Raw genomic sequence first — 12,346 nt, 5'->3', positions numbered from 1 at the left:
TTCTTCAGATCTGTGGGAAAACAGCCAACTGGGCTCACACTAAATGGGAAAATAGCTTGTGAGTAGTCCTGGATTTTAAAGCTGGGAGCTTCGTAGAGCTGCAGTATAATGTAACCTTGTTGTACAAACATTTCCCCACGTTCAGATGGTTCGGCCAATTTTGCTAACCAGAGAGCACTTGTCAGGTAGAAGAAGCAACAAACGGAACGGTGAATTAAGAGCTTCTGTTGTAGTGAAATTGCAGGGAAAAGATTGCTTTTGGTTGATAATGAAAGAAGAAAAGCCAAAGAGGCCGAGGAGGGAATGAAGCTCGTATGTAAATACAGACTCAACCACGGACGCACGCTGCATGCTGAGCAGGTACAAATGTAAAAACCCACAACAATACTGGCATGAAATTAGTGAATCGGGTCCAAGGAAGGTTAATCATATTCTGAATGTTGTAAAATTTGAAAAATGTTAGTGTAGCAGCGCAGCATAATAATACTGACAAAAGCCTTTTTTAATAATGTGGAAGTGGTAGTTATTCGTACTTCAGTGATTTCATTTAAAATCCAGATAAAAATAAGATTTGGGGATTATATCCCGAAAGTACTATCTGGACCTTGAGTCTGAAATAAAGGTTTGATTGATTGATCCAAATTCAAATAAGATTTGATCAAATCGAGTCTTCAGGACAACAAAACCAGAAAACCAGATATATTTGACATGAATTGTTGGGTAAAGGATATTTCTACACAAAGTACACAAAATGATCTCTGAATGACAGTCAGAATGAAAGGAAATGACGTCAAACCACATTGTCTGGGATCCATCCGAAGTCAAGTATGGCAAGAATGAATGTTGACATTAATAATAAATCAAACTGAATGTATAAACCCAAAAAGGCTAATGATTGATCCTTTCTTTAAATTGCGCACAAGCCAAACAATGCAGGTATAAGGGAGGATTGGATCGAACCAAAAACCAACCAAACACACATTAAAAACAGTCTTTAATGAGGACAGATCAAAAATCGAAGCAGAACGGTTTATCGTTGCCTTATATGATACATTTTATGTTTCGGAAGCTCAAAATACATCTTAAGAAGACATCTAAGGCTCCAGGAAGCTGTAATGAGCATTTTTCATTTTCTGAGGTTTTATAGACAGAAATTATGAATAGATTGACAGTCGAAGATGGATGGATGTTTCCGTACTCCTGACACCTGATATATATATATATATATATAAAATATACCAAAAATCAATGTGGAATTTGACAATTAGAAATTCATCAAACGACCCTTGTATTGAATTCTTTGTTTATTCCTGGAAATAAGTTTGGTTTTACAGTCAGATCAGTGCCGCTAGTGTTCAATCGACTGATGAGGTCAAAAGCAGCACTCATAGCACAACGTAATTATCCAAGCAGTGTGTAGCAGCTTGTGGCCTCGTTCAGGGTCATCTCACGCGCTCACTGGAATATTTAACAATAAAAGCAACGTTCCACTTGAATATTTGAATAGTTCTTCCTTCCACAGCTTGATTGTAAGATACCACAGAAAGAAAAGTTCACGTCAGAGTTGCATGTGCGCTAAATCCTTTTGAATAACAGAATAATCTCAGGAGATGGCTCTGCGTGACAATGAGCATGATTACCCTTGGAGTAGAGGGGAGCTCAGGTAGAGGTTTTTCTATTACCTCCCTCATTCGAGCACAGCCGGTAAATCAACATTTCATGTTTCATTGATTCCCGGAAACCTTTCTCGTTCGTTTAAAAGTCACCCGGCTGAATAAAGATCATATTTTCAGCCCGAAAAGGCCGTGTGCTCTCTCTCAGGTTCCGGCTCGTGCAGAGGTCACCGTCCCGCTTTGTTCACAGAACATTTAATAACAAATAAAGAAACAACACGGATATTATCTCCTTAAAAATACAGCGTGTTCACATCTGACATGCGATGGCGAACAACGCTGCAATAAATGGACCCAACGATTAAGCAATCAACCCAGATTGCAAATACACAAATAATATACTTTCAAAAAGAGATACAAATCTGGACTCGCTTCCCTTTTGTCTTTGTTTCCTTTTCTTTCTTTTTTTTCAATCTCTACCTCCCGAGTTGCCCATTTCTGTGCTGGCATGTCATCATAGAAGAGAGATCAAGTGCTTCTGCACTGATTCTTCTGCTTTGTTATGACACTAAATTCTGCCTCAGTGCTCTCTGTTAAATGAACAAGCTCCCCACAAACACACACACAAACACACACACACACTGACACACTATGACAGATGGCTGTGAGCACATAACTTGATGCGAGATCATTTGTTATTTTGAGACTATTGATTGGTGAGTGATGCAACGAAACCATTTTCTTTCAGACGCGTCCCCTCGGCAATCAATTTTAACATGCTCGCCCATTTATTGTGTCGTAATGATTCAATGTATACATCTTCTAAGACGCTGACTGCAACAAAAACACGCACAAAAATATGACAAGAACACTACTCTGAGATGACATCGTTTTATCCGTGGACGCAGAGTGAGGGAGCACGCAGCTTCACCGACTATCATCCATCCAAAACGCTCTATTTTTAGGGAGGTATTTTCCACACTGTATGCCGCCAACAAAAAATGTCCCAGTTGATGCGTAAGGCGGTGTGTTTATTTTTCCAACGTCACACACAGATGAGGTCTAAAGTAATGGAAAGTCGTTTTCACCGGGGGCTGTTTTCCATGTCGGACAGCTTCCTCGCTGCCAGCTAAACTGGGACAAATGGCCGCCTCTTACCCAAAGGATTACGTAACCAAACCCAGTGGCGGAGGAGTCCCAACGCAGGGCTCCGGATGCCTGCACGCTGGGATTGAAAGAAGCGCGTGGAGCGTTCAGCGACGTTCAACCCGGTGCTTCAACAATGAAGAATCCGTCAAAAAGAAACAGCCACATACTTTGGAGGTAAATCACGATCAGGCAGACCTTTAAAGTAAAGCCCTCTAAAAGTATTAGCACCTGAGTGTTTCATTTAATGTCATTTTACTGGTTCGAAGCAAACAATAAAACTTTGAAGACAGATTAAAAGTAGCTTTGTTAAAGACAGAGTTTGAAGAATTTGCAAGTGATGCGGGTGTCGTACTGGGCAGTTTAATTAGATATAATAATGAAATGACTAACCTGAATTCTTTAGACCACAACACGCTATATATATATGTAACATAATTGGCCAAATTCACATATTGCATGACAAACATTGCATCATTGCACAATACCATCATATTATCTGAGCAGCTGCAAATAGAAAATAGGAGAAAACTAAAACAGAAATAACGGAGATTATTTGAGTGTCGCATTTCAGTCTCATGGGTCTAAAAGTTTTTTTGTCTGCTGCATCCTTTCAAAACTGAACACACAGGCAGTAAATAAAGCAAATTAAAGCCTCCTTCGAATTAACATTTTTAAATGGTTTTAACTAGATAATGGGAGCCTCTCAACAGTTAAGCAGTAAAGCAAGTAATTGCTTTTTCATGGACTTAAGATTTTGAATTTCTATCATGTGGTGAGACTAACAGAATCCAATCACACGGAGAGCAATTAAACTCTTGAGTGAACTTCTGACATGGTTCAGTTCCAAGGTAATCACATAACTTACTGTGATACATACTTCATTTCCTCCCAGGATGTCAAAGATGTTTGCAGTGTGCAGCGTTTTGTTAAAGCCGTGTGCTTCTGGCGTACACGGCATCTGCAACTCCAAATGCCAAATCACAGCTTCTAAACCGGCTGGTGGTTTCTGAGACTTCTCTACAGTGTAACAGGACAACTGTTACTGCTATGACCTATTCGTCACGTATTCTCGGGTTATAGTTGAGAGGATTAGCAGTGTCATCTGGAAAAAATGTGATCCGATGCTTGTGAACCTTTGTCATTGGACTATTGTTCATTTCATAAATTGCCATGTGACCATAACATTTAAAATATGTAATCTAGTCATCAGAGGCACTGCAAGCGAGGACATGCCGTCTTAACGGGGGCCGAGGAAATTATTGGTTTGTCCCCCGTTCTGTGACACCGGAGCTCAGCTAAATACAGCGGGGACTAAGTCTCCGTTCCCGTTACTGAGAGCGGTTCCACATGGCGGTGATTGCATGACTGAACCGGCCACAGAGGGCGGTTGCTGCTAACGAGTCGCTGACCCCGGGCGACTAGATTCCAATGAGGAAACAAAATCCTTTGTGGGATTTCTTTTTACCCACCAGCGAAGCATTTCCTTTTATTACTTCACCTGCACTTCCTTGAGCCGCTCGCTTCCCACCGCAACCAGCTCCCTGACGAGCATCGGCAGCATCTATCTTGTGGACAGAAGTGCTGAGTGGCTATTACTTCTTCTCGGCCGACCACATGAAAACCACAGCAATTAAACGCTATTGGGCCACTCGACTTTGTCCTCTTAGAGGAATAAAAGAGGGGATGAGTGAACGGGAGGGAAAAAAAAAAAAAAAACGCAGAGAAGAAGAAAGTGGGGCCGAGTGGCAGAAAAAGGCCGATCCAACAGGCGGAAAGATTCTTATGTCAGTCGATTGAAATGGAGATGGAGGAATTCAATGGGGCGATGATGATGGAATGCAGTGCCGATTCTCAAAGAGACGTAGGAGCGCTCTTTAACGAAGGTACAATGGGAAGTAAAAGCAGAGTGCAGCATGGGAGTTACAGTAAGGTCCCCACTTTTAGCAAGATTTACAGTGTAAGTGATTGTGCTGCAGCTGCTTTGTTTTTCTGCCCTCCAGAAGGAAGCTTAAATCACATTCTGTGCTCCTCTGACCGCTCAGCTGAGAAGCTTTTTTGACTTATGTCTTTTTAAAATCTCAATCCAATTGCTGAGACAGACGAGAGCCGTTGCTGTAGTGCCGAATGCATAACGGACTCCGGGCCATCTGTCAGTTATGGACGCTTTCTATTGGTGGCACATTTTAACCAACAAAAATAAAGTTATGCTGGATATCAACTATTATTAAATTATACTATTAGACCCACAGACCCGGTACAGCATTTACCTCCGTACCCACGCTGCACTGCCCCGTTTCACGCAGTGACGTGCGGTTTGCGGCTATCGGTGGCACATGTACGGTAAACACGCGGATCAGACAGGCCCCGCTCATGAAGATTCACATTGCTGATCAGGAGCAGATGGGCCGCTGGTGTGTGAAATAATACAAAAATAAGACGACGGCTCTTTCGAAAAAACAATTACTGGATGGAAGTGAACCTCGTGCATACGTCATGTGTCCTCGCAGTCTGTGCGTCCAACGGAGGGACGAGCCGCGTGCAGTTAGGCAGCGAGGACTCGAGGCTTGGCCAGTAGAAGAGAAAGGTGCTGCGCTTCGAGGTCTCCATCTGCTCCCCCGCAGGTGTCCTACCACCACAAGTCCACCAGGAGCTAATATGTCGTGGAAAAAGGAGATACTGTTTGCTGGAAAAAGGTCGCCAAATGTGGCTAGGTGGCCTAAGTGAAGTCCAAGTGTGGGAACAATGATTGCGTAAATAAAAATACTGTTGCATGTCCCTCGACACCATAACCATCAGTAAAGCGGATTATTCTAATAAAGATGAATTAATGAACTGAAATGTTTAAAAAGCCATTGAAGCCACAGGTATGTAATTAATGCCACTTTTACAAAGGATGCATTGGACGGACTGCACGGTAGAGAAAAGAATCAAAATCTCCCACATTCACACTGAACTTGCAAGAAGACGGATTTTAGCTTCAACTGTTATAATAAATCAAATGTATTTCTAAATAGCAATGGATATTATTTAGCTTGAGCTCATATTTCACACACAGCAAATGTTTCAGAGTATGATCATTTTAACGATATATATTTGAATCCGTGAGAATGTCCCCGTGACAAAGGGCGTTAGATTCTTAAAAGAACGGATTCCTCCAGTTGGTTTCCTGCCATAATTTTGGCCAACTTGGCTCATCACAAGCAAACTCAGCGAATCTCAACTAAACTTTGAGCGAACAAAGCTCTGTTCTTCCCCGTGTGATGTAGTGACAGCATTATTGCTACAGTCAATGTTGTTGCTTCCACAATGGAGGACCGTCCCCATTCATCACCGTCTGTCTGCCTACTAAAAATAAACGTGTCCAACCGCTCGCTAGTCAGGACGGGGGGCTGTGGGTGCACGGCACAAAAAAAAAAGCACGAGGAGAAGCGAAACCCTGAGAATTACAAATGGCTGCGTGGCTGCCCGTCTTCTTGCCCGTGCATATCACATTTGGTATCCTTTGGAGGCCTAATATATATGCTGCTCTGTCCTGCCCTCTCTCCCACCATCAGTCTTCCTATCCATCTTTCCCTCTGCCTCCTGATACGTCGCTCACTCTCTCTGCCTCGCAAACTTTCTCTCCTGTCCCTTTGCCTTGCTGTACTTTTGTCTGTGTCTGAGCCGCTGTGTCTCTGTCACTTTCTCTCTCTGCTGACCAGACAGATATATTCAAATGGCTGCTAAGGGCAGAGTGTTGCATTATTCAAGCCCCTCACGGGAACAATGACAGGGAGAGTCCCATTAAAGCAGGCCGTTTGCTGAGACGTCGCATCCTAAGGCCGGGGCACACTGGGGGAGAGGAATTAACACATCCTCACGGGGGTCAACCATCATCATTGTCATTCTCAAACATACGGAGGACGTGGTGATAAAACCAGCATGGACGCCGGTAAGCATCACTACGAGCGGGCTGGGTGTGTTCGAGGGAACAAGATTGACACCTCCGAGTTTTGAAACACCCGTCGCTAACTGCGCGCCGAGAGTTCGGAGGTCGCCACCGAGGAGCCTGTTAGCCGCCGAGCAGGGAGCATGCTGTGTACCTCTGGAAATACCTGTCACATCACAAACTTAATGTGGAAAATCAAGGGAGTGGAACCAATATCCTGGATACGGCCAAGCTGGCTCCCGACACTCGGGGGGACGGGGCCCGCGGGGTCACATCCAACCCTGTTTGGGATTCACATAATCAGGTTCCCGCTGGCGCCAATGTCATACTCGGGTGCTCAAACGCAGGTAGTGAGCAGCTGGCTGCGTGTTCAAATGTCCTCACTTCATTTAAACTGTCGGGACCATTTCTATATTAAAGATACGCAAAATAAGGTGTGGCTGGATGATGTACATTAAGCATCTGCTGCAGGGAGCAGTTTGAGGCACAGCAGAGCCCTTGGACATAAAATAGAGAGACTTTTAGATTAGACTGTTTTGTCTTTGCAAGCAGCTCAAAGTTCAAAATAAAAGCACTGATAGGATTTGCATTTTATTCCAGTAAGGTTGTACCACAATGCTTTATCACTTTGATTCTACTTTTAATTTTCCTTTTTTAGCCCATCAGATAATTAATTCCACTTGCTCTTGATGTTGCGACAAACCAGCAAATTACACTCTGCATTCAATTGAACTTGACATTTCATCAGTACAATTTAAACATTCCATTCATAAATAAATATGGTCTGACTTCGGCATCGCATATAACGTCTTGTTATCAAAAATATCGAAGACCGCCCGCCGATTAATTGTGGCTCTCTTTCTGCCCTGGTGACATAGTGACAGGGAGTCAAGTCTTGTGAGTTTATCCAATGAGAACAAACATTTTGCCAATAGCCTTTGGCTATCCCCGACGTGGGAGTAAGCACCCACACCCGCCCCAATCCCCCCCCCCCCCCCCCCACACACACACACGCCTGATCAATGCGGCTCGATTCGGCTGCGCGGACCAAAACGAATGCAGCAACTTTTCCCATCTGTCAGCTGCCCGGCGCCATTTTCATTTAACGCATGCACACATTGATATGCACAAAGACGCACGCACGCGCCCACTTTTGACACAAAAAGACAAAGTGATGTCAGGGACATCTTGACATGCGGACGCCATTAGTCTTGTGGCATTTAGCACAAACGTCGAGAAATGTAGAGCCCTGCTAAAAAAGAAATCGATGGGCCTTCGCAACAATCAATGGTGGGATTCCTCTGAGAACTAATTAGAAAGGCCAATGTGCAGCGTTGCCTCCTTCCTCTTCTCCGCCCGTCACTGTGAAAACTAAACCGCCAACGGAATCCAAGCAGAGTTTAACAGAACAGTGCTATTTGGAGGTAGAGATCTAATAGATTAATACGATGTGTTATAAAGCATTAGGGAGAAAAATAGTGAAATTGAGAAAAAAAATAAAGATTGATGTCACTGGGTTTATCAATAAAACAGGTGACTTTGTTTTCATACATTAGGTCCAAACTTCACACAAAGCGGTACTAACGGAGTCTTATGGGGGGGCGGATGGTCTCGTGGAAACGCGTCCGTCGACTCGTCCATAAAATAAGTCTGAATTAATGTACATCGCTAAATAACGCTCATAACGAGCGATCTCACTTTCCTTGTCAGACACTGTGTGAATTGTTTTCATCATTCCATGAAGTGGGTTCATTGGGTTGTTTGACGTGTTGGATAATTACTCAGTTTGACGTTGCTGAGACAAAACTAGGATGGATTCCTCCCATATATATTTTGACCTGTCAGCCTCGTTATTAAACACACGCGAATCAAATCCCCTGAAGACGAGACCAATCACGCCGGGTGCCATCGTCACTTCATTCTTTGATCATTTCCGACAGCTGTGAGAAGGCGTGTTTGCCCGTCACAGGGCTCCTCGTTCAGAGGGGAAGGAAAACAACATCATCCTTTTCCTTAAACTACCGAAAAATGTCCCCGAAACAAAATGACCCCGATAAAAACTGAAAGTCAGGATATTAGACTCGGCTAAAAAGAACAGCACCTCGTGCCTCGCTGAGTGCCGACTGGGAAGGTGGCACACAAAGTTAGTACGGATACTGCTGTAGTGGGACGTTAATGCATTGCCTCAACGCAGTCGGCTACACAGTAAACCTCTTGCAGGAAGAGTAATGGAGTCTTTAGATCACTGAGATATGTAGCGCACAGTGATTGGAGCGGCTCCCAAAATATGTGCTCTAATGTGGCTAAAGGGGGTAACCAGGGAAACAGACAGATAGCAAATGGGCCTCGGCTTATCCGGGGGGGGGGGGACTGAAATGCCTATCTGAGCTCCACACAGGATCCCCAAGCTGCACTAATGTAGAAGAGTTTCAGTAGACATTGAAGATCACCAGTAAGAAGGTATGCAGCGGCCTCGGCCACAAAAGCAAAGTCAATGACTCTTTTCTTGTCTTCTCTTTGCTGTGTGCGGATACATTCTTGCACATTTTGCCCTGCATACACTCTCATGCATAGAGGGACACACACACACACACACATATATGCACAAAGGTGTGCTGAGGCATCTGAATATGCAACAAACCTTGAGGGCTCCAACCGCAGTTGATCCTTTTAGTGTTGGTCTTCCGAGCTGCGGCTGTCAACATAAAGCAGAGAGGGTGTCGATGTTTAAAACATGGGGAGGCTTTGGAGAGAAACACTGAATAACCAAATGAAACTAAATGTCTTCTGTTGCAAAAACATGACATGATTAAAAGAAAGATTCAAAACTGGGCGTCATGTCTCGGTCCTACAGTGAGTCCTGTAACTGCTCCCCCACCCCCATGTGCACAATACATACATAAAAATGCGTGTGATAACGCATTTAGTATCACACGGTGGATCTGGAGTATTCAACATAAAGCCGCAGGAAGTCTTGATTCGTTCCGAGCGGCTCAGCTCAAACTTAATAACCTGTGTATTTTACTTGAAGTCATTGCTAAATTGTGGCCTCAATTCCAATAATCGAACTCATTGGTACTGATAGTAAAAAAGATTCAAGGACGTTATGATCCACTTTGAACATGTTTAACAGCTCTTTGTGACAACACTGCAAGCAAACATGGGTTCATTAGTATTCTCAGTGGCTTTGAAGGACAACACAAATGACTCATTTTATACTTGAGACATGAGCCAGCACTTGATTAGGATTCTTGATAGAGTCAGTGGATGCAAGCGCATGTGTGTGTGTGTGTGTGTGTGTGTGTGTGTGTGCGCGTTAGGCAGAATGTTTCCTGTGCGTAAGGCACTTGTGTTATGAGCTCCTCTCATCATCCTAATTAGGCAGCCATATTGTTGCAGCACTTAAGACTTAATATCAGTGTTTGGTCGGGTTCAAGCATTTATGGAACATTGTTTTAAAACGCTTCTGTCACATACTGCATGTGGGCTTTTATATACACACACACACACACACACACACACACACAGTTATTAATCTCTTTGAGTGGTTTCAACTGAGCCTGAGGTCAAACTGTAAAGCTCCACTCTCATGTTCACTCTGTGCCTCCATGTTTCCGAGTGAGATAAAAACTATCCTGCTTCTTTTCAGCTTGCAGAGGGAAGTGGTTTGGTTTACTTTGTTAATAAATGTACGCCGTTGCCTCTGAAACTCGAGGTCAAGATTCGATTCTGAATTAAACGTTTATCTCTTATCGCCAGTAAAACACGGCTAGAACCAAACACATCAAAAGAAAAGCTGCGACTGAAGTATTCACAAGGATAGAGAGCAAAAAAAATGACTGCAGGGCTTTGGAAAGTAAAGCGAGAAGAAACACCTCATCTAGCGCAGCGAGAACAGGGTGTGTTTTCATTTAATGGTGTCCCAACATTCAGAGGGGCTTTCAGGAAGGAACACAGGCATGTTACATCTGCAGGTAACCGGCTACAAACAGGAGAAGCAAAGGAAATCAAGGCAGCGTTCCATATTTAGCACACCGACGCGTCCCAAGCGTGTGAGTCGATGGGTCGGTGAGCAAGATGTCCAAGAAGGTAGAACAGCCGCGGTCGAAGCGGTTCTAAGAGTGCTGCGGTGACACCACAGCCGACGGGAAGCAGGGAGGACACATTGTCAGAGGAAATCCTCCACCTCCATACACGTACAACTTTGAAGGTATACGGCGTTCTGCTTGCTCGTTTTTTAAGGATTTATCAGACTAAATGGCATCTGTTCTTCTGCACTCATTACGGCACTGTGAGCAAATCTCTTATTCAATGTCCTGGTCTTGGTTTTGTTTAGTTACAACGGATAAAGGAGAGCCTCTGAAATAACTCTGGGATGCAAAATAAATAAGGGAATTTACAGATGGGGATAATTAATTATAGCTTCCATTACGAGACACAAAGAGATGGAATAAGTGACACTGACGACATGCATTCAAACACCACATCTGCTGCCCCAGGTGAGAGAGAGAGAGTGTGTGTGAGTGTGTGTGTGTAAGATGGGGGCACCATTATTTTCACAGCTATCAATACATCCCCCGTTCACTCCCGGGGACATCGGAGAGTTTGAATGAGACGGAAAGAAAGAAGCCGATGAGACGCGTGGGAGGTGAGGCAACGTCCAAAGCTCCAAAAGAAGACGGCCGGTTGATTTTCACACCATCCAAACGCGAGAATTGAGAAAAACAAGAGCGACGCGTCCGCGCCCGCAATCATGTGACGGCGCACCAGTCGGCGAGCAGCTGCGGCATGTGCGGCACTTTGCGCGTGTACTCTGGGCTTTTGACGGCCAGCAGCATCGCGGCGAAGCCACGCTCACCCACGCAACCATGCTGAGGCCGAGCAGGGTGCGCCCACAGAAACGGCTACCAAGCTAATGAATTACAGCAAAACATTAATACAAATAGATAGAAATAGATTATGTAAGGATGATGAAATGATGAAGATTTGATTTTTTTTAAATGACCACCATTAGTTGAGCACATAAAGGGAACCCATGATTGTGGCTTTGTGTCCATAAAATGTGAAAGTAAACCTTGTTTATCACAGCTACATTTTAAATGATCTAACAATCCAATTTGCCTTCAATTACGGGAAAAAGCTACATTCAATTAATCTTATCATAATTAGACATCGTTTTCTCAGGGAAGACACAGACTCACACTGTATTGAATGAGAAATGGTCGTTTCCTCTCCGTCGTGGACGGAGTCATCCAGAGAAGTGCACTGGCACAGACCTTTAATTGCCAATTTTGAAAGGGAGCTGATTGTAAATGATACAAACTTTTGAATGAAATGTCAAGCAATGAGTATATTTGTCAGAGATAACACCGACTGTGTGAGGTCATTCCAGACAGCGCGTCGTCTAATGCAGGAGTTGAGTGTTGAGGAGAAGAAGTTTAAAAGGGATTTTATATGAGAGGACGTATTAGAGCCATCGCAAATTTACACAGGAGCAACAAACTAAGCAGGGTATTGAAGATTTTCCCTTTACCACTGACAATTGACGCGAGCTTCAGTGTGTAACCATGGAGACGCATTGCTCAACGGGTTGGTTTTCAGCGACAGCCGTGCGGAGATAAAACGTCCTGTGACTTCAACAATACAATGTAATCGT

The 12,346-nt window shown here is 43.9% G+C and overlaps 1 protein-coding gene across 8 annotated transcripts in view; it reads right to left on the bottom strand.

Annotated features, from left to right (window-relative positions):
* Positions 1 to 12,346, bottom strand: part of tnr (tenascin R (restrictin, janusin)) — a 115,378-nt gene that overhangs the window by 68,938 nt on the left and 34,094 nt on the right. For all 8 annotated transcript variants that reach the window (XM_040170698.2, XM_078098633.1, XM_078098636.1 and 5 more), the window contains exon 2: positions 9,332 to 9,385. The gene's annotated coding sequence lies outside the window, so the exon portion shown is untranslated. The remainder of the gene's footprint in view (positions 1 to 9,331; positions 9,386 to 12,346) is intronic.

This window comes from Gasterosteus aculeatus, chromosome 3 (genome assembly GCF_964276395.1).
Source record: "Gasterosteus aculeatus chromosome 3, fGasAcu3.hap1.1, whole genome shotgun sequence".
Classification (NCBI taxonomy): Eukaryota; Metazoa; Chordata; class Actinopteri; order Perciformes; family Gasterosteidae; genus Gasterosteus; species Gasterosteus aculeatus.
The sequence above is the reverse complement of the archived record's forward strand: the minus strand, read 5'-3'. Positions and strand labels throughout refer to the sequence as shown.